Source organism: Giraffa tippelskirchi, chromosome 12 (assembly GCF_054371585.1).
Source record: "Giraffa tippelskirchi isolate mGirTip1 chromosome 12, T2T-mGirTip1v1.2.pri, whole genome shotgun sequence".
NCBI lineage: Eukaryota > Metazoa > Chordata > Mammalia > Artiodactyla > Giraffidae > Giraffa > Giraffa tippelskirchi.
Genome location: NC_137286.1, coordinates 57,193,400 through 57,211,755, shown reverse-complemented (window position 1 = coordinate 57,211,755; position 18,356 = coordinate 57,193,400). Strand labels below are relative to the sequence as shown.

Sequence of the window (18,356 nt, the reverse complement as noted above, 5' to 3'; positions counted from 1 at the left end):
AGATTTAACCATGTATCTTAGACTTAAATCCAAAAATAAACTTGCCAGAATTTGGGGGCTTTTCAAAAATATTTTCAGGATATCCTAGTTATTAGAAAATTAAGACCAGCTAAAATATATTGCCTAAATTATTTTTCATCTAAAATTTGATTTTAAAAACATTATTTTGACTTTTGTTATTATAGTACTTCAGTCACAGACCATGAGCTGTTACTAATTAAATACGACATGAAATATTTCATTCATTTTCCTTCTGAACTGGATAATTTTCTCTTTAAATATAAAGTTTTGACTGAATGCTAATGTTCTAGTAAGGAATCCTAAACAAAGTCCCATGTATATTATATTAGAGTTTGGAATAAATGGAATATTAGGGCAACCGAGGGCCAATGTTCTCTGAAAATATAATTAATTTCTTCGGAAAAAGTTTCCCTTTATTTATGATGCCTGTGTGTAAAAATAATAACAATGGAGGAGGGATATTTATGGATATTACTACATTTATGGAAAACTGGCTTTAATTTAAAGAAATATTTTCCTGTGTATAAAGATACTTTTTTTTAAGTTACTTTTTGTCTTCATTTCTGATTTTTTGATCCTTGTCTCTGTCCTTTACTCCGTCATTCCATTCTGTTCTCCTTTTTCTTTGTCTATTTAATGTTTTTTTTTTTCCAATGCTGTAAAATTCAATACACCTCTTGAACTCACTTTGCCTCATAAGTGGCAAAAATGACTCTTGCCCCAGCCATGCGAGGGTAAGATAAAGACATATCATTTGTGCAACAAGCGTTCATTTAAATGAGACGTGACTCCTGGGGAGGGAAGGAGGCTGCCACCCAACTGGTCCATCCTGAAACTCAAGCCCAGGGCAGAGGACCTGGCGCCTGCAAGGCAAACGAGTGACTGGGTTCCCAGGAGCTCCCTGGGCTAACCTGCCATCGGAACAATACAATTAGCTGCTGACACCAGGTGCCGCCTGCTTCCTGCCACGATACACGTCTCACATTTCCTGTAATGGTGTTTGTAAAGTGCTCCCCCTTTTCAATTAGCCAGCCTCGTCCCCTCCACTTCCCCATTCATCGGTGTGGCTACAGGGAGTCAGGGAGCAGGCGGCTGGTGAACGTGACTCTGCTCAGCGCAGCCTTCGCTCTGTGCCCAGCGCTGGGCGAGCGGCTTAAAGCCTGTCATTAAGCACCGTTTTTCCATAGGCTGTTGATCAAGTCCTTGAGGGCTGTGTCTTCTATTTGGTTGATGCTTAAAGAGGAGGTGAAGGAAAGCTTCTGTAAATAAGCTTCAGCAACTGCGTCGCTGCAATTGTCCATTTAGGACCGGCGCATCCTGGCTATGGAAGGGTTTTGGAGTGACTGAGCCTCGGTTTAACATTCTGCCGTTCTTCGAAGTATTAGTAGCTGTGCGCTTCCCGACTGCTTTATATATTCAGAAACCCACTCCATCGCGTCCTTGCAACAAACAATGCCTGCTCTCTTGTTTTTTATTTTTTCCTGTAGTAATTATCTTTTTATATTTACATAAAGGGGCTGCCCTCCCAATGGGCATACCTGCTGATGAGGGTTGAGATACGGTATGCCTGCCTGGACTGCATTAGCTGCTAATTACTCAGAGGTGCCTCCGATGCCTCTGGTCTTCTCAACTAAAGAACACCGTATACTTTAAATTTACATTGTGTCATGTTACAAGGGGGTTATGACATAACCAAGTGTATTTTGACATCATGTTTTTTTGTTGTTGTTTATTTTTTTCTCTAATGGTGCTTGCAGGAAGAAGGGTAGCAGCAGGTGTGGCAAGACCTCTAGGGCATGGATTCAGGTCCTACCAGTGGTGTTCCTGGGGAAGCCCTGCCTATCATTCCCAGGTGGCGCTAGTGGTAAAGAACCCTGCTGCCAATGCAGGAGACGTAAGGGACGCAGGTTCAATCCCTGGGTGGGAAAGATCCCCTGGAGTAGGAAATGGCAACCCACTCTAGTATTCTTGCTGGGAGAATCCCATGAACAGAGGAACTTGGTGGGCTACGGTCCACAGGGTCGCAAAGTGTTGGACACACGACTAAAGCGACTTAGCACACTGTCGTTAGCAGTGCCATTTCTTTCCATGATTGAAGTTTGTACATTTTTCCTGTTCTAGGGAGAGGTAACTCATGTTGGTTAAATGCTAGCAGAAGATTTGCATGATTTCTACAGAAACTCTTAGTCTCATTTCACCAGAGGAAAAGTGGTTCTCAGGCTTCATGAAGCAAAACGACTCAAGGTCACCTCCTTGGATAGTGAGTGTTGGCCCTGAATGTGAGTCTCCCCACTCTGCCCTGCCCACATCATGTGGTTTGGGGAAGAATTTGAAAAGCAAAGGGCCAAATTGGTGTACAGTAGTTTGGGGGACACTCACTTGGGCTTCCCTGCAAGGCAGGAGAATCCGCCTGCAGGGCAAGAGACCCAGGTTCGATCCCTGGGTCAGGATAATCCCATGGAGAAGGGAATGGCTGCCCATTCTAATATTTTTGCCTGGAGAATTCCATGGACAGAGGAGCCCAGTGGGGTCCACGGGGTCGCAAAGAGTCATACATGACTGAGCGACTAACACTTTCACTTTCACATGTTGCTGTACAGATTTATCTTCACCAGTATCATTTTAACTAATATATGCTCAGAAATAACTCACACAGGCGGTGGTAAGTGTACCTACCTTGTCTTTGGGGGTCATTAGGTGGGTTTGGGCAGAGCAGACCATCTGGACCAGAGGCTCACAATCTGTCCTTTGTCCAACAAAGCACATGTTACCTATAACATACCTTGATGCTGTAATTCTATAAACCTGATCATCAAAGACCAGCAGGCTCAACTGGCTACTTCTGAGTACTGTGCAATACATGAAATGTCCTCAGAAGGGATGTCTGGAGGGGTCCAGGAAGGGGTATAGCACCTTTTCTGTGCCCCTGCCAGTTCGGAGGATAACTTCCGCTCATAAGCAGAGCTGTTTTTGCTGCTCCTAAAAGGGAACCATGTTCAAAAAAACATTTCACAATAATTAGACCAACATTTAAGCTGGACTCAGTGAAGTTGAAGTGGTTCAGTGAAGGGATGCATTTTTCATAGTTTTTCTGGTAGTTCTGAAGTGAAATTGCCATGTAATGAGCAAACTTATAAGCAGAGAGGAACAGTAGAGGGAAAGGCATGGTTCAGCTCAGTTTAGTCGCTCAGTCGTGTCAACTCTTTGCGACCCCATGAACCGCAGCACACCAGGCCTCCCTGTCCATCACCAACTCTTGGAGTCCACCCAAACCCATGAGGGAAAGGCATGGTTCAGTTCAGTTTAGTCGCTCAGTCGTGTCAACTCTTTGCGACCCCATGAACCGCAGCACACCAGGCCTCCCTGTCCATCACCAGCTCTTGGAGTCCACCCAAACCCATGTCCATCGAGTTGATGATACCATCCAACCATCTCATCCTCTGTCGTCCCCTTCTCCTCCTGCCCTGAATCTTTCCCAGCATCACGGTCTTTTCAAATATAAGTCAGCTCTTCACATCAGGTGGCCAAAGTACTGGAGTTTCAGCTTCAACACCAGTCCTTCCAGTGAACACCCAGGACAGATCACCTTTAGGATGGACTGGTTGGATCTTCTTGGAGTCCAAGGGACTCTCAAGAGTCTTCTCCAACACCACAGTTCAAAAGCATCGATTCTTCACTGTTCAGCTTTCTTTATAGTCCAACTCTCACATCCATACATGACTACTGGAAAAACCATAGCCTTAACTAGACGGAACTTTATTGACAAAGTAATGTCTCTGCTTTTTAATATGCTATCTAGGTTGGTCATAACTTTCCTTCCAAGGAGTAAGCGTCTTTTAATTTCATGGCTGCAATCACCATCTGCAGTGATTTTGGAGTCCAGAAAAATAAAGTCAGCCACTGTTTCCACTGTTTCCCCATCTATTTCCCATGAAATGATGGGACTGGATGCCATGATCTTAGTTTTCTGAATGTTGAGCTTTAAGCCAACTTTTTCACTCTCCACTTTCACTTTCATCAAGAGACTCTTTAGTTCTTCTTCACTTTCTACCATAATGGTGGTGTCATCTGCGTATCTGAGGTTATTGATATTTCTCCTGGCAAGCCCAGCATTTCACATAATGTACTCTGCATATAAGTTAAATAAGCAGGGTGACAATATACAGCCTTGACGGACTCCTTTTCCTATTTGGAGCCAGTCTGTTGTTCTATGTCCAGGTCTAACTGTTGCTTCCTGACCTGCATACAGATTTCTCAAGAGACAGGTCAGGTGGTCTGGTATTCCCATCTCTTTCAGAATTTTCCACAGTTTATTGTGATCCACACAGTCAAAGGCTTTGGCATAGTCAATAAAACAGAAATAGATGTTTTTCTGGAACTCTCTTGCTTTTTTGATGATCCAGCGGATGTTGGCAATTTGATCTCTGGTTCCTCTGCCTTTTGTAAAACCAGCTTGAACATCTGGAAGTTCATGGTTCACGTATTGCTGAAGCCTGGCTTGGAGAATCTTAAGCATTACTTTGTTAGCGTGTGAGATGAGTGCTATTGTGCGGTAGTTTGAGCATTCTTTGGCATTGTCTTTCTTTGAGATTGAATGAAAACTGACCTTTTCCAGTCCTGTGGCCACTGCAGAGTTTTCCAAATTTGCTGGCATGTTGAGTGCAGCACTTTCATAGCATCATCTTTCAGGACATGAAATAGCTCAACTGGAATTCCATCAACTCCACTAGCTTTGTTCATAGTGATGCTTTCTATGGCCCACTTGACTTCACATTCTAGGCTGTCTAGCTCTAGGTGAGTGATCACACCATCATGATTTTCTGGGTTGTGAAGATCTTTTTTGTACAGTTCTTCTGTGTATTCTTGCCACCTCTTCTTAATATCGTCTGCTTCTGCTAGGTCCCTACCATTTCTGTCCTTTATTGAGCCATCTTTGCATGAAATGTTCCCTTGGTATCTCTAATTTTCTTGAAGAGATCTCTAGTCTTTCCCATTCTATTGTTTTCCTCTATTTCTTTGCATTGATCGCCGAGGAAGGATTTCTTATCTCTCCTTGCTATTTTCTGGAACTCTGCATTCAAATGGGTATATCTTTCCTTTTCTCCTTTGCTTTTCGCTTCCCGTCTTTTTATAGCTATTTCACAGCTGAGACGGCTCAGGAGTGCGGCGGCTGAGATGGAGCACGAGCGCGGCCGAGAGGAGCTACCCTGCATCTGAGGTCAGGAGCAGCAGCTGCGCTTTGTTGGAGCAGCCGTAAAGAGAAAGCCCTTGTCCAAGTTAAGAGAAACTCAGGTAAGACGATAGGCAGTGAGAGAGGGGATCACGGGGCAGACAAACTGAAACTACAGTCATGGACAAATAGCCAATCTGATCACATGGACCACAGCCTTGTCTAACTCAATGAAACTAAGCCATACCATGTGGGGCCACCCAAGACGGACCGGTCATGGTGGAGAGGTCTGACAGAAAGTGGTCCACTGGAGAAGGGAATGGCAAACCACTTGAATATTCTTGCCTTGAGAACCCCATGAACAGTATGAAAAGGCAAAAAGATATGACAATGAAAGATGAACTCCCCAGGTCAGTAGGTGCCCACTATGCTACTGGAGATCAGTGGGGAAATAACTCCAGAAAGAATGAAGGGATGGGGCCAAAGCAAAAACAACACCCAGTTGTGAATGGGACTGGTGATGGAAGCAAGATTCCATGCTGTAAAGAGCAATATTGAATAGAAATCTGGAATGTTAGGTCCATGAATCAAGGCAAATTGAAAGTGGTCAAACAGGAGATGGCAAGAGTGAACATCGACATTCTAGGAACCAGTGAACTAAGATGGACTGGAATGGGTAATTTAACTCAGATGACCATTATATCTACTACTGAGGGCAGGAATCCCTTAGAAGAAATGGAGTAGCCATCATAGTCAACAAAAGTGTCCGAAATGCAGTACTTGGATGCAATCTCAAAAACAACAGAATGATCTCTGTTCGTTTCCAAGGCAAACCATTCAATATCACCGTAATTCAAGTCTATGCCCTGACCAGTAATGCTGAAGAAGCTGAGGTTGAACAGTTCTATGAAGACCTAGAAGACCTTCTAGAACTAACATCCAAAAAAGTTGTCCTTTTCATTATAGGTGACTGGAATGCAAAAGTAGGAAGTCAAGAAACACCTGGAGTAACAGGCAAATGTGGCCTTGGAGTACAGAATGAAGCAGGGCAGAGGCTAATAGAGTTCTGCCAAGAGAACGCACTGGTCATAGCAAACACCTTCTTCCAACAACACAAGAGAAGACTCTACACATGGACATCACCAGGTGGTCGACACTGAAATCAGATTGGTTATATTCTTTGCAGCCAAAGATGTAGAAGCCCTATACAGTCAGCAAAAACAAGACCAGGAGCTGACTGTGGCTTGGATCATGAACTCCTTATTGCCAAATTCAGACTGAAATTGAAGACAGTGGAGAAAACGACTAGACCATTTAGGTATGACCTAAATCAAATCCCTTATGACTACACAGTAGAAGTGAGAAATAGGTTTAAGGGACTAGATCCGATAGACAGAGTGCCTGATGAACTATGGATGGAGGTTTGTGCCATTGTACAGAAGACAGGAATCAAGACCATCCCCAAGAAAAAAAATGCCCAAAAGCAAAAAGCAAAAAAAAAAAAAAAAAAAAAATGGCGTGGTGGGGATGACCAATTCTGTTCTTTACCGGCTCTGAGGATATAGGCGCATGGTTCATTTCAAGGAGTCTCAGTTTTCTCTTCCAGATGGTGAAGATGAGAAATGATCCTTTCCTTTGGAAATAATCTCTGGTATGTAATTTACTGGTCAGATAGATTTGAGCAAAAATCAGTAAAAAGCAAAAGACAAAGTGAGGTTTCTTTACTTTTTGAGTATTTGAATACATTATTGTTGAAGATATAAAAAGGAGTGACGTGGCTTGGCCTGAGTTTCAGAAGGAGGACTCTGGCAGCGTTAGGACAGATGGCCGGGACATGAAGAGGTTGAAGAGAAGGTTGAGAAGCAATGCAGGCCATGGGGATGGAGGTGATGGCATAGGGTGAGCGGCACTGGGAAGGCAGAATAGAGTAGCTGGTGCCAGGTACAACGTCAGGGACGCAAGAAAGGGGGAGCTCAGAATTTCCATTTTCCTTGGGAGGTAAATTAAAATCTAGATAAAGACCATGAGAAAGGAGGAAGATAACGAAGAGAAAGATGAAGTTGCCTTGAGTTCCCATTGTTCCCATTTGTGCCTTGAGTTCCTGTTACCTTCCAGAGGATTTTAGCATTTCATGAGATACTAGAAGTTTTAAGGACAGCATTTTGGGCATCACTTTTTCAAAAGCAATGTAGAACTTTTCTTGGTTCTGTAGAAGCATTTCTTCCTCTCTCACTTTTACTTCACTGGTGATAGGCAAGACAAGCATATGCCCAGATTGTTGGTCACAGGTTCAACTTTAGGCTTTTAGTCAACACTTACTCCATGCCAGGCATTATGTTTTGCATTCTACATGCAGCAACTTGCTTAATATTACCCAAACCCTATTAGGAAACAATGATTATTTTCCAGCTTGGAAAAGAGATAGCTCTCCTAAGTTATCTTGTTAGAATAGTGGAGCTGGGATAGAAGCTGAGTTGATGCCAGTTCAACCAGGCAGATTTATTCTGGTGTTTTATTTATAACCAAGGCCTACGGAAAATGTTTGGCATATACCATACCATTCACTAATCAACCATCTTCTAGGGTGGACCTGTCCTGCTGTAACTAGGGAAGAGCTTCTGACATTTGCCATCCAAAATACTCAGGAGGTTTTTAAGTGAAACAATAAAAAGACCACGTTTGTCTTCTTGTGCATGCACGCATATGTTTGTTTGTCCTCCTGTCTTATTCTATATCTGCGAGTACCTCCAGACACTTTGTAAATGAAATCAATTATTTTCTCTGCAGTCTGAGTTTCTGCCAAGTGCTAAAATTTCTACCCACCCCCTCCAATTTTTTTTTCTTAATGAGGGGCTTCTGGTTAGAAAGAACTGATCTCCTTTAGGTTAATAACAGGGATTTGGGATTACAGTCCTGAGTTGGATAAGAAGGAAAGTGAAACCAGATGGTCTGCAGATTGAAGGAAGAGGACAGTTACTCACGCTGGGGTGAGGAAAGCTTGCGCGGACATCATGCAGCTCTATGTATTCTACTGCCAGCGGACCTGACCCTGGACCCTGGGACACCAAGGGTGTCTCTCACAGGTTCACAGGACTGCTGGACCGCAGGTCTCTCGTGGGTCTCCCTGGCCAGTCTGCGAGTCCTGAGTTGTTTGATCTCCGATGGGCTGCTCCGGTGACTCTCGTCACTCCTTGCTAAGCCCCTGGTCCTGGATCCTAGCCTTCAGCTGTTGCTTCTCCCCATCATGCTCTTGCCTCCAAACTGCACCATCTCCCCTCCTTCTCCAGGAGGCTGACCCTGACTGCTCTCACATCACACATGAACTTCCTGCCTCCTCACCTATCACAACGCTCCATCTCCCATTCCCCACTCTGCCCTTTGTTTATTCTGAAACATTTATCATTGTTAAGCCTAATTTCCTTGGAGAAAGAAATAGTAACCCACTCCAGTACTCTTGCCTGGAGAACCCCATGGACAGAGGAGCCTGGTGGGCTACAGTCCATGGGGTCGCAGAGAGTCAGACATGACTTAGCAACTAAGAAACAACAAGAAGCCTAATTAACTTAAAACATATTTTAAAGAATTTTTTACATTGGGATGAATATTCTGCAAAAAATAGAGTTCTCCTATAGCCCCTGCCTACTTTATTATAAATACCGTGCGTTAGTGTGGTATGTTTGTTAAAATTGATGGAGCATTTGATACATGATTATTAGCTAAAGCCTATAGGTTACATTAGGGTTCACTCGTTGTGTTCTGCAGTTCTATGGGCTTTGGCAACCGTATCTACCACTGCATAAAATACAGAATAGACTTACTACCCTAAATATCCCCTATACACCTCTTCATCCTTTTTTCCCTATGCCAAGCTCCTGTCAACCATTTAGGACTGTCTTTTCCAGAATGCCATATAGCTAGTATTCATACAGTATGTGGACTTTTTAGATTGCCTTCTTTCACTTAACAATATGCATTTAAGTTTCCTTCACATCTTTTCATGACTTGATAGCTCATTTCTTTTTATCACTGGAGAGCAATACATTGTACGAATGTATCACAGTTTGTTTATTCATTTACCTATGGGAGGATATCTTGATTACTTCCAAATTTTGGCAGTTATGCATACTTTTCTATAAACATTCACGGGCAGGTTTTCTAATAGGCGTGACTTTTTAGCTCATTAGTGAAAATACCTAGGAATATGCAGGACTGCTGGATCGTATGGTGAGCCTGTTTAGCTTTGTAAGAAATTGTCAAACGGTTTTCCAAAATGGTTGTATTAATCTACTTTTTGCTTATTTTTTTAAATTAAATGTCTCATCAGCAATTATAAAAGTGTGTGTTTTTTATAGCATCCTAAAGAAAGCAGGTTGCCAAGCCTAATTTAGGATATTTACCATCCTGATAGGTAGGAAATTGTATTTCCAGGTAGCTTTAGTCTATATTTCTCTTTTTATGAGTGAGTTTGGTATGTTTTCATATATTTAAGAGTCACTGGTTTTCTACTTAGGGAACTGGCACTTCATATCTCTTGCCCATATTTCAATCAGGTTCTTGGTCTTTTTTGTATGTATTTCAACAGGTCTATATACACTAAAGATGTAAATCTTTCAGCAGTAGTATAAGTTGCAAAATTTTCCCCATTTGACATTTGTCTTGTTATTTACTTTTGGTGTTTTTCTTTTATTTTAAATTTTCTTTATTAGGGTCAATTTTACAATCCTTTCCCATGGACAGGAGCCTGGCAGGCTACAGTCCATAGGGTCACAAAGAGTAAGACATGACTGAAACAATTTAGCACACATGCCCTTATTAATTGATTTTGAACTTTAGTTAGAAAAATTTTCCCTTTTGAGCTTATAGAAAAATTTGTCCACTTTTTAAAATCTGTGGTTTATTTAGAAAGTATGCTGTAAAATGTGAAAAAAGATCAAATTTTATCAGATTCCATATGGTGACCCATGATCCTAACATCATTTATTAAAATGTCTACACTTTTTTCACTGATTTTTGAGATGTCACTTTTATTTATGCCAAAATTTCCATTTGTACTATTTCTGTATTTTGTTATCGTTTTATTCATCTGTTAATTTATGCATGTACCAAAATATTATATTTTTATAGATAATTTATAACATTTTAATACCTGGTAAGACATGTTACCCCTTATTACTGCAGAAAAAAAATTATTGATTTTTGAGATATAGTTTTTACGAAATAAATTTCATCCATTTACACTGATGATTCAATGCATTTGACAAACATATTCAGTTGTGAAACCACTGCTACATCATGATAATAATTTCCAACAGCAGCACATTTCTTCTGCGTCTTTGCAGTCTATTCTTTCCTCTATCCCTAAGAAACCAATGATCTGATTTTTTGTCAATGTAGATTAGTCTAAATGTCCTTTTTAAAATTTAATGGAAATGGAAACATGCTGTGATTACTCTTTTATATGACACTTCTTTTACTCAACATATTTTTTTTTTAATTTTTGGCACAGCCAAATAAATAAACATTAAAAAGGATACATGTTGTATCAGTAGTTTGCTTTTTTTATATTACTCATAATAATATATGGCAATGTAATGATAATAATAAGAATAATTTCGCATTACCCATAAACGACATTTTATTTCTCCATTCACCTGTTGATGGACATTTAGGTGGCTTAATGGGCATTCTTATACAGGTGTTTGTGTGGACATATACTTTCACTTTTCTTAGATAAATACCTGGAGGCATAAGTGTTTTCTTATACAAATACTTAAAAGGAGGTGTATGCTGAACTTCTTAAGAATCTGCAAAGAGTTTTTCAAAGTAACTTTACCATTTCACATTCCACTTGGAAGTGAACCCTGAATACGCCTCAGAAGGACTGATGCTGAGGGTGATACTCCAACACTTTGGCCCCCTGATGTGACGAGCCGACTCATTGGAAAAGACTCGATGCTGGGAAAGACTAGGGCAGGAGGAGAAGCAGGCAGCAGAGGATGAGATGGCTGGATGGCATCATCGACTCAATGGGCATGAGTCTGAGCAAACTCCAGGAGACAGTGAAGGACAGGGAAGCCTGGCGTGCTGCAGTCCGTGGGGTCGCAAAGAGTTGGACACGACTGAGCAACTGAACAGGGGTTTCGTTGTTTCATATCTTCACCAACACTGAGCATTGACAGTCTTTTAAATTTTGACTATTAAAATGAGTCTGTACTAGTAGCTTTTGATGATGTATCTTCTTTTGGGAAGAGTCTATTTAGGTGTTTTGTTTTTTAAAAGATTCTTTTTTTAATGTTATTGAATTATATGAGTTCCTTATATATTCTGGGTAGAAATTCTTCATCAGATATATAAATATATTGCAAACATTTTAAAATCATTCTGTGCCTTGTCTTTTTATTTTCTTAAATAAAAACAAGCATATTTTATTTCATTGCATTTATACTTATCATTTTCAATAACATATCTGTGTGTTGAAGCTAAGAAATCTTCACCTTAATTTGTAAAATTTCCCTCACCATTTTAGATTTTCATAACTGACATTATATAGATTTTTTTTTTCTAGTATTTTCAAATGCTACTTACTGTGTTATGTGAGGATTACTTTTTTCCCCATGTAGATGTCCACTTACTTCATTGTGATTTTCAGTATAGAATTCTCATCCCCATTGTCAAGAATTAGTTGATCATATATCTGTGTGATTCTTTCTAGATTCGATTCTGATTTGTTTATCTGAGTTTCTGTTCTCTCACCAATGCCACACAATCTTCAAGTAATATAAACTTTGCATCTGATTCTTCATTTTAAAATAAAATCTTTCTATCTGTCTGATTCTCGAGGTCTGAATTTTTTTTTCTCTTAGAATAGAAAGCTGTAGAACTCAGATTTGGATTAGATATGTATTTAGATCAATTTTGTAAAAAAGATAGAGGTTTTTATTTCAGGAAAATAATACATTCCTCAATAATATATTCATTTAGGTCATTATTAATATCCTTCAGCAATAATTTATAATTCTCAGTGTCAATGACATATACTTTAAAAATTTTTCCAAGTAATTTATGTTTTTTTGATAATTTATTTCAGTTTCTAATTATGCATAATATATTGATTTTGTATATTTACCTTGAATTTGAGATCTTTCTGAATTTGCTATTTTAGTTCCAGTTTTGTAGATTACTTAAAATATCTTTACTATGTATACAATCATGTTATCTTCAAATAGCAAGAGCCTTATTTCTTTCTTTCTGCTCCTTATGCCTTTAACTCCTTGCTTTTGTCTTATATTAATAATTAGGACTTTTAGCATAATGCTTGATAAAATTGCTAAGCGTGGGGATTCTTATTTCACTCTTCCCATTATTTTAAAGCATCAAATATATCACCCTTCAGTATGATATTACTGTAAGTTGTTTGCAGATGGTCCTTATCACTGAGAAACCTTCTGTCTAATTACAACGTATGAACATTTTCATGGTTTTAATTTGTGTTGAGATCTGTCAAATGCTTTTTTATATATCAATTGGAATTGTCGTGTTTTTCTCATTTTCTATAAATATTGTAAATTATGATGCTAACTGGAGACTCAAATACTTTGTACTCATGGATCAGCTTTATTATTGACTTAGGGTAAGGCAAAGCAGCAGACAAAGAAGCATACGTGTTGATAGAGGTCCGGGATCTCAGGTCAGGGCTCTTGGCTCTGCCACTGCCGTGTTGCCTTTAACTCGCACACCACTATGGCATGCATGTGAAGTATTTCAGTAACAGCAAGACCCCAAGACTGTTCTTGATCACGTTGTTGTTAGTTGCTCAGTCATGTCTGACTCTGCGACCCCATAGACTGTAGCCTGCCAGGCTCTGCCATCCGTAGGATTCTCCAGGTGAGACTACTGGAATAGGTTTCCATTTCCTTCTCCAGGGGATCTTCCTGACCCAGGGATCTGACCTGGGTCTCCCATATTCCAGGCTCTTTACCACTGAGCCACACATCACATAGTTGCATTCTAACCATGTTGTTGGTTGTTGTTTAGTTGCTAAGACATGTTGGACTCTCTAAATCATGTCTGACTGTTGTGACCCCGTGGCTCAGCCCACCAGTCTACTCTGTCTATGGAATTTCGCAGGCAAGATTCCTGGAGTGGGTTGCTGTTTACTTCTCCAGGGGATCTTCCTGACCCAGAGATCAAACCCAGGTCTCCCGCATTGCAGGCAGATTCCTTACTGTCTGAGCCACCAGGGAAGCTCTTTCTAACCAAGTGCCTGGCTTTAATCTTTGAGCCCCTACATCTTCCTCCAACATAGCTAAATTCTACTGAAACTTGCTGAAGCTTATAAATCTAATTATTTATAAACAGTGTTGGCAAGCTGATAAAGTCTGCTCTGAAACACTTCATGTACAGATGTTTACAGAATATTATTGATATTTCATTAATAGGTTGCATAGTATTGGCTGAGAATCAGTAGCTCTGGAGATAAACCCATGGTCAATGCAGACTGACTAAAATTACCCAATACTGAGTTATTATGCTGGTTGATTTTTGAATGTTAAAACAATCTAGATAAATCCTATTTGGTCTTGCTGCATTATCTATCTTATATATAACTTTTGGATTCAGTTTACTAATTGTTACAATTTTTGCATCTGTGTTCATGAGTGATTTTACTCATTTTGGTAATGCGCTTTCAGATTTGAGGCGTCCCCTCTTCTTCTGTTTTCTGAAAGGTTTTGTGTAATATAGATTACATCTTCCTTGAGTGCTTGATAGAATTCACTGCCAAAGACATTTGCTTGGTGGAAGAATTTTTGATACCAGTTTTAATCTACTTATAAGTATTTGGTTATTCAGATTTTCCATTTCATCTTGTGTCAGTTTTCTTGTGATTTTTCAAGAAGTGTGTCCATTTCATGTATATTGTTTGTTTGGATAATGTGGCTATTCTATGATTTTATTAATGTCTGATTCTGTGGTGATAACTCGTGCTTCACTGCTGATATGGGTGAATTCTTGTTCTCTTTCCCCATGCTCAGTCTAGTTAAGGATTTATTGGTTAATTTGCCTTTCAAAGAACTAATTTTTGCTTTTGATATTTATCAGCACTAGGTATTATTTATGTTATAGACTTCTTGTGAAGTCCATCAACAGAAAATACACCCTGTAAGACAAAGATAAAATAAAGGTAAAGATATATATAAAACAGCCATTTTTTAAGAAATGAAGAGAAAAAAGGAAAATATCAATCATTTATGTCATTCAGATATTGTGTATGACTCTTTGCATACACAGTTGTGTAAGACTCTTTGCAATCCTCTGAACTGTAACCCACCAGGCTCCTCTGTCCATGGAATTCTCCAGGCAAGACTACTGGGATGAGTTGCCATGCCCTCCTCCAGGGGCTCTTCCTGACCCAAGGATAGAACCTGCACCTCTTATGTCTCCTGCATTGACAGGCAGATTCTTTACTGCTGTGCCACCTGGGAAGCCATTTATTCAGATATTTACCATTTCTAATTCTTATTCTTCAGAAGACTGGAGTTTCATCCTTGTATTATTACCCTTCATCCTAGAGAAGTTTATCTACTATTTCTTTTAGTAAAGTGTGAAGCTTAGAGTTTCTTTTCTTTTTTTTTAATTAAAATATATTTCTTGAAGGATATTATCATCACATATAGAGTTCTCGGTTAGGCTTTTTTTTTGGTTTGCTTTTTCTTTAGCATCTTAAATATGATTTTGTAGTATTACTACTCATTGTTTCTGAAGAGAAGTTTGTCATTGAAATTATTGTGCCTCTGCCATGAAGTATCATTTATCTCTGGCTGTTTTAAGGTTTTATCTTTGGTTTTGGTTTTGGTCAATTTGGTGATGATGGTATACTCTTCATCATATTTGTCATCTTTAGAGTTTACTGAGATTCTTGAGTTCATAAATATACACCGTTTATTGAAGTTGAGAAACTTTGGCAAATATTTTCTCAAATATCTTTCTCCCCTCCCTTCTCCTCTCCCACTGTCCCTTCTTCAATCCATCTGCATGCATTTTAGATGAATAATCTTGTTCTATCTGTCTCTGAGGCTTAGTTTATTACTTTGGTGCTCTTTTCTCTCTCTTCAGATTTTATCATTTCTATTGATTTACCTTCAGGTCAATTGATTTTCTTCTCCATTTTCTCCAGTCTGCTATTAAGCCCATTCAAGGATTTTAAAATTTTAGATATTACATCTTTCACTTCTAGAATATCAGTGTGGTTATATTTTTACATTTTCTTTTCCTCTCTCTGCTGAGTTTCTTAACTTTTCATCACTGTGTCTGTATTTTCCTTTATCTCATTGAACAAAGGAATGAAAACTGCTCTGATTTCTTTATCTGCCAATTCCAACATTTGGGTCATATCAGAACTGGTCTGTTTTTGGTCACTTTTACTGAGAGTGAGTCATATCTTCCTGATACTCCAACTGTTAACAAAATATAAATTTTATATAAAGACTATCTAATAAGCTATTTTAAAAGCAATATGTGTATAGATAATAACTGGACATAAAAGTCATAAAAATATCTATTTTGAATACTGGAATTAATAGTAACTTATGAAATATTAATGTTTGCTTCTACAACAAGCATGTATTAAATTTGTAATTTGAAAGTAATCTTTAAGTTATATGTGATGTTTTGTTTCACTAACTTGTCAGTGTTTTTTTAAAGAAAATGTAAACATGAAGGTAGTCTCTAGAATGAGGAATAAGATAAGGATGTTTGTTACTTCCACTCTTACTCAATACAGCTATGAATAAGCCAGTTGAGGCTAACATATTAGAAAGAAAGAAGAAAAATATATCTGCATATTATCTGATGTCCACTTAGAATATGGGATCAAATTTAATACAATAACACAATCAAAAAGATTGAAAGATACTTGTTATTATGTATTTATCCAAACCTACAGAATGTACAGTATCAACAGTAAACCTTAACGTGAACTGTACACTTTGGTTATGTTGTATCAATGTATGCTCATCAATTGTAACAAATGTGCCAGTCTGGTGGGTGATTTTGATAATGGGGAAGACATGCATGTTTGAGGGGGTACGGCTTGCATGCTGCTGCTGCTCCCGCTAAGTCGCTCCAGTCGTGTCCGACTCTGTGCGACCCTATAGACGGCAGCCCACCAGGCTCCCCCGCCCCTGGGATTCTCCAGGCAAGAATACTAGAGTGGGTTGCCATTTCCTTCTCCAATGCATGAAAGTGAAAAGTGAAAGTGAAGTCGCTCAGTCGTGTCTGACTCTTAGCGACCCCATGGACTGCAGCCTACCAGTCTCCTCCATCCATGGGATTCTCCAGGCAAGAGTACTGGAGTGGGGTGCCATTGCCTTCTCCAGGGCTTGTATAGGAAATCTCAGTACTTTGTTTCAATTTTTTGGTGAAACAAAACTGCTTTAAAAATTGTCTTAAAAACCAAGAATAGAATTTGGTAGTTCTGCACATGATAAGCACACCAATAGCTGTTGTGTAAAGTAGCAATATTCAATAAGGAAATACAGAAGACAAGTCCATCCACATGAATAATAAAAATAATAGAGTATCGATAAATAAAGCTAACAAAAACATTAGACATAGATTTAAAAAACTGTTAAAAATTTACTAAGTAGATAAATAAAAGGATATATATTTTATATTTTTGGATGGAAAATTTGAAATAATAAATGATAATAATACTGATATTTAGCTAAGTACTAGGCACTATCAAGTGTTGACATATAGTAACTCATTTTATCCTCATAATATTGACATAAGCGGAGAAGGCAATGGCACCCCCCTCCAGTACTCTTGCCTGGAGAATCCCATGGATGGAGGAGACTGGTGGGCTGCCGTCTATGGGGTCGCACAGAGTCGGACATGACTGAAGCGACTTAGCAGCATTGACATAAGGCTTGTACCATTAATTCTATCATTTTATACACATGAAAACTGAAAGAGAGAGATCATTCACCCACAAGATCTGTGCTTTTTAATCAACCTCCAAATAGAATATTTTATAGAATTTTGGGCCTAAAATTGTTCAAATTCATATAGGACTATTGTGAAGCAAAATGAAAATCAATACAGATTAAAAAATTATATTTAGTCAAACAGGTAATATTGGAATATAATAAAGAATTTTCTGAGATACAGAAAACAGGAAATAGGGTTTATGGAGCCATTTCAAGAGTAAGAAAAGATGGCTTATTCATAATTGATACTGTGTCAGTTTTTATCTCTATAACATAACCTCAGGTTTACCCCACAAAATGTATGCAAAACAAATTCCACATAGATCAAAAAACTAAACCTGAAGAATTACAGACTTAAAATAGTTGCATATTTCAATAATAAGAAAGATTTTTCTATGAAGCATATAGAATCTAAAAGCCTCCCCCATAAAATTTTTGATGATATTTGATGAAAAACTCCATGAAAATGATATTCAAGTTCAAAATCAAAAAATGGGGGAAATATTTGACATCTATTAATTTGATAATACATTCTGAATATGTAAAAAGTTTCCACACATCAATAAGAGAAATATACACACCACACATAACATACACACACAATGCATGCCAATAGAAAAAGAGGAAAGAAAGGAAATAAAAATCAACTTTTAGAAGAAGAGTTGCAAATTATGGGGAAATTAGCGATTGAACTATAATTATTTAATTTTTTGAAACACAATTTAGCATAATCTGTCAAATATTTCAAACTGTGTACTCTTGGACACTGTGATGAATATAAATAGCATATTACAAAGCAGAGAATCACTTTGCTGACAAAGGTCCGAATAGTCAAAGCTATGGTTTTTCCAGTAGTCGTGAACAGATGTGAGAGTTATGCCATGAAGAAGACTGAGCACTGAAGAGCTGATGGTTTTGAACTGTGATGCTGGAAAACACTCTCAAGCGTCCCTTGGACAGAAAGGGGATCAAACCAGTCCATCCTAAAGGAAATAAACCATGAATAGTCACTGAAAGGACTGATGGCAAACCTGAAGCTCCAGTAGTTTGACCACCTGATGCAAAGAACTGACTCACTGGAAAAGACCCTGCTGCTGGGGAAGATTGAAGGCAGGAGGAGAACGGGGCAACAGAGGATGAGATGGTTGGATGGCATCACTGACTCGATGGACACGAGT

The 18,356-nt window shown here is 38.8% G+C and overlaps 1 protein-coding gene across 4 annotated transcripts in view; it reads left to right on the top strand.

The window, feature by feature from the left end:
* The window catches only part of LOC145530250 (uncharacterized), a 107,570-nt gene that overhangs the window by 68,582 nt on the left and 20,632 nt on the right, over positions 1-18,356 (top strand). The window contains exon 10 of one of the 4 annotated variants that reach the window (XR_014071599.1): positions 722-3,420. The exons of the other annotated variants lie outside the window; for them this stretch is intronic. The gene's annotated coding sequence lies outside the window, so the exon portion shown is untranslated. Of the gene's footprint in view, positions 1-721; positions 3,421-18,356 lie in introns of those variants that run through there. 4 annotated transcript variants of the gene reach the window in all.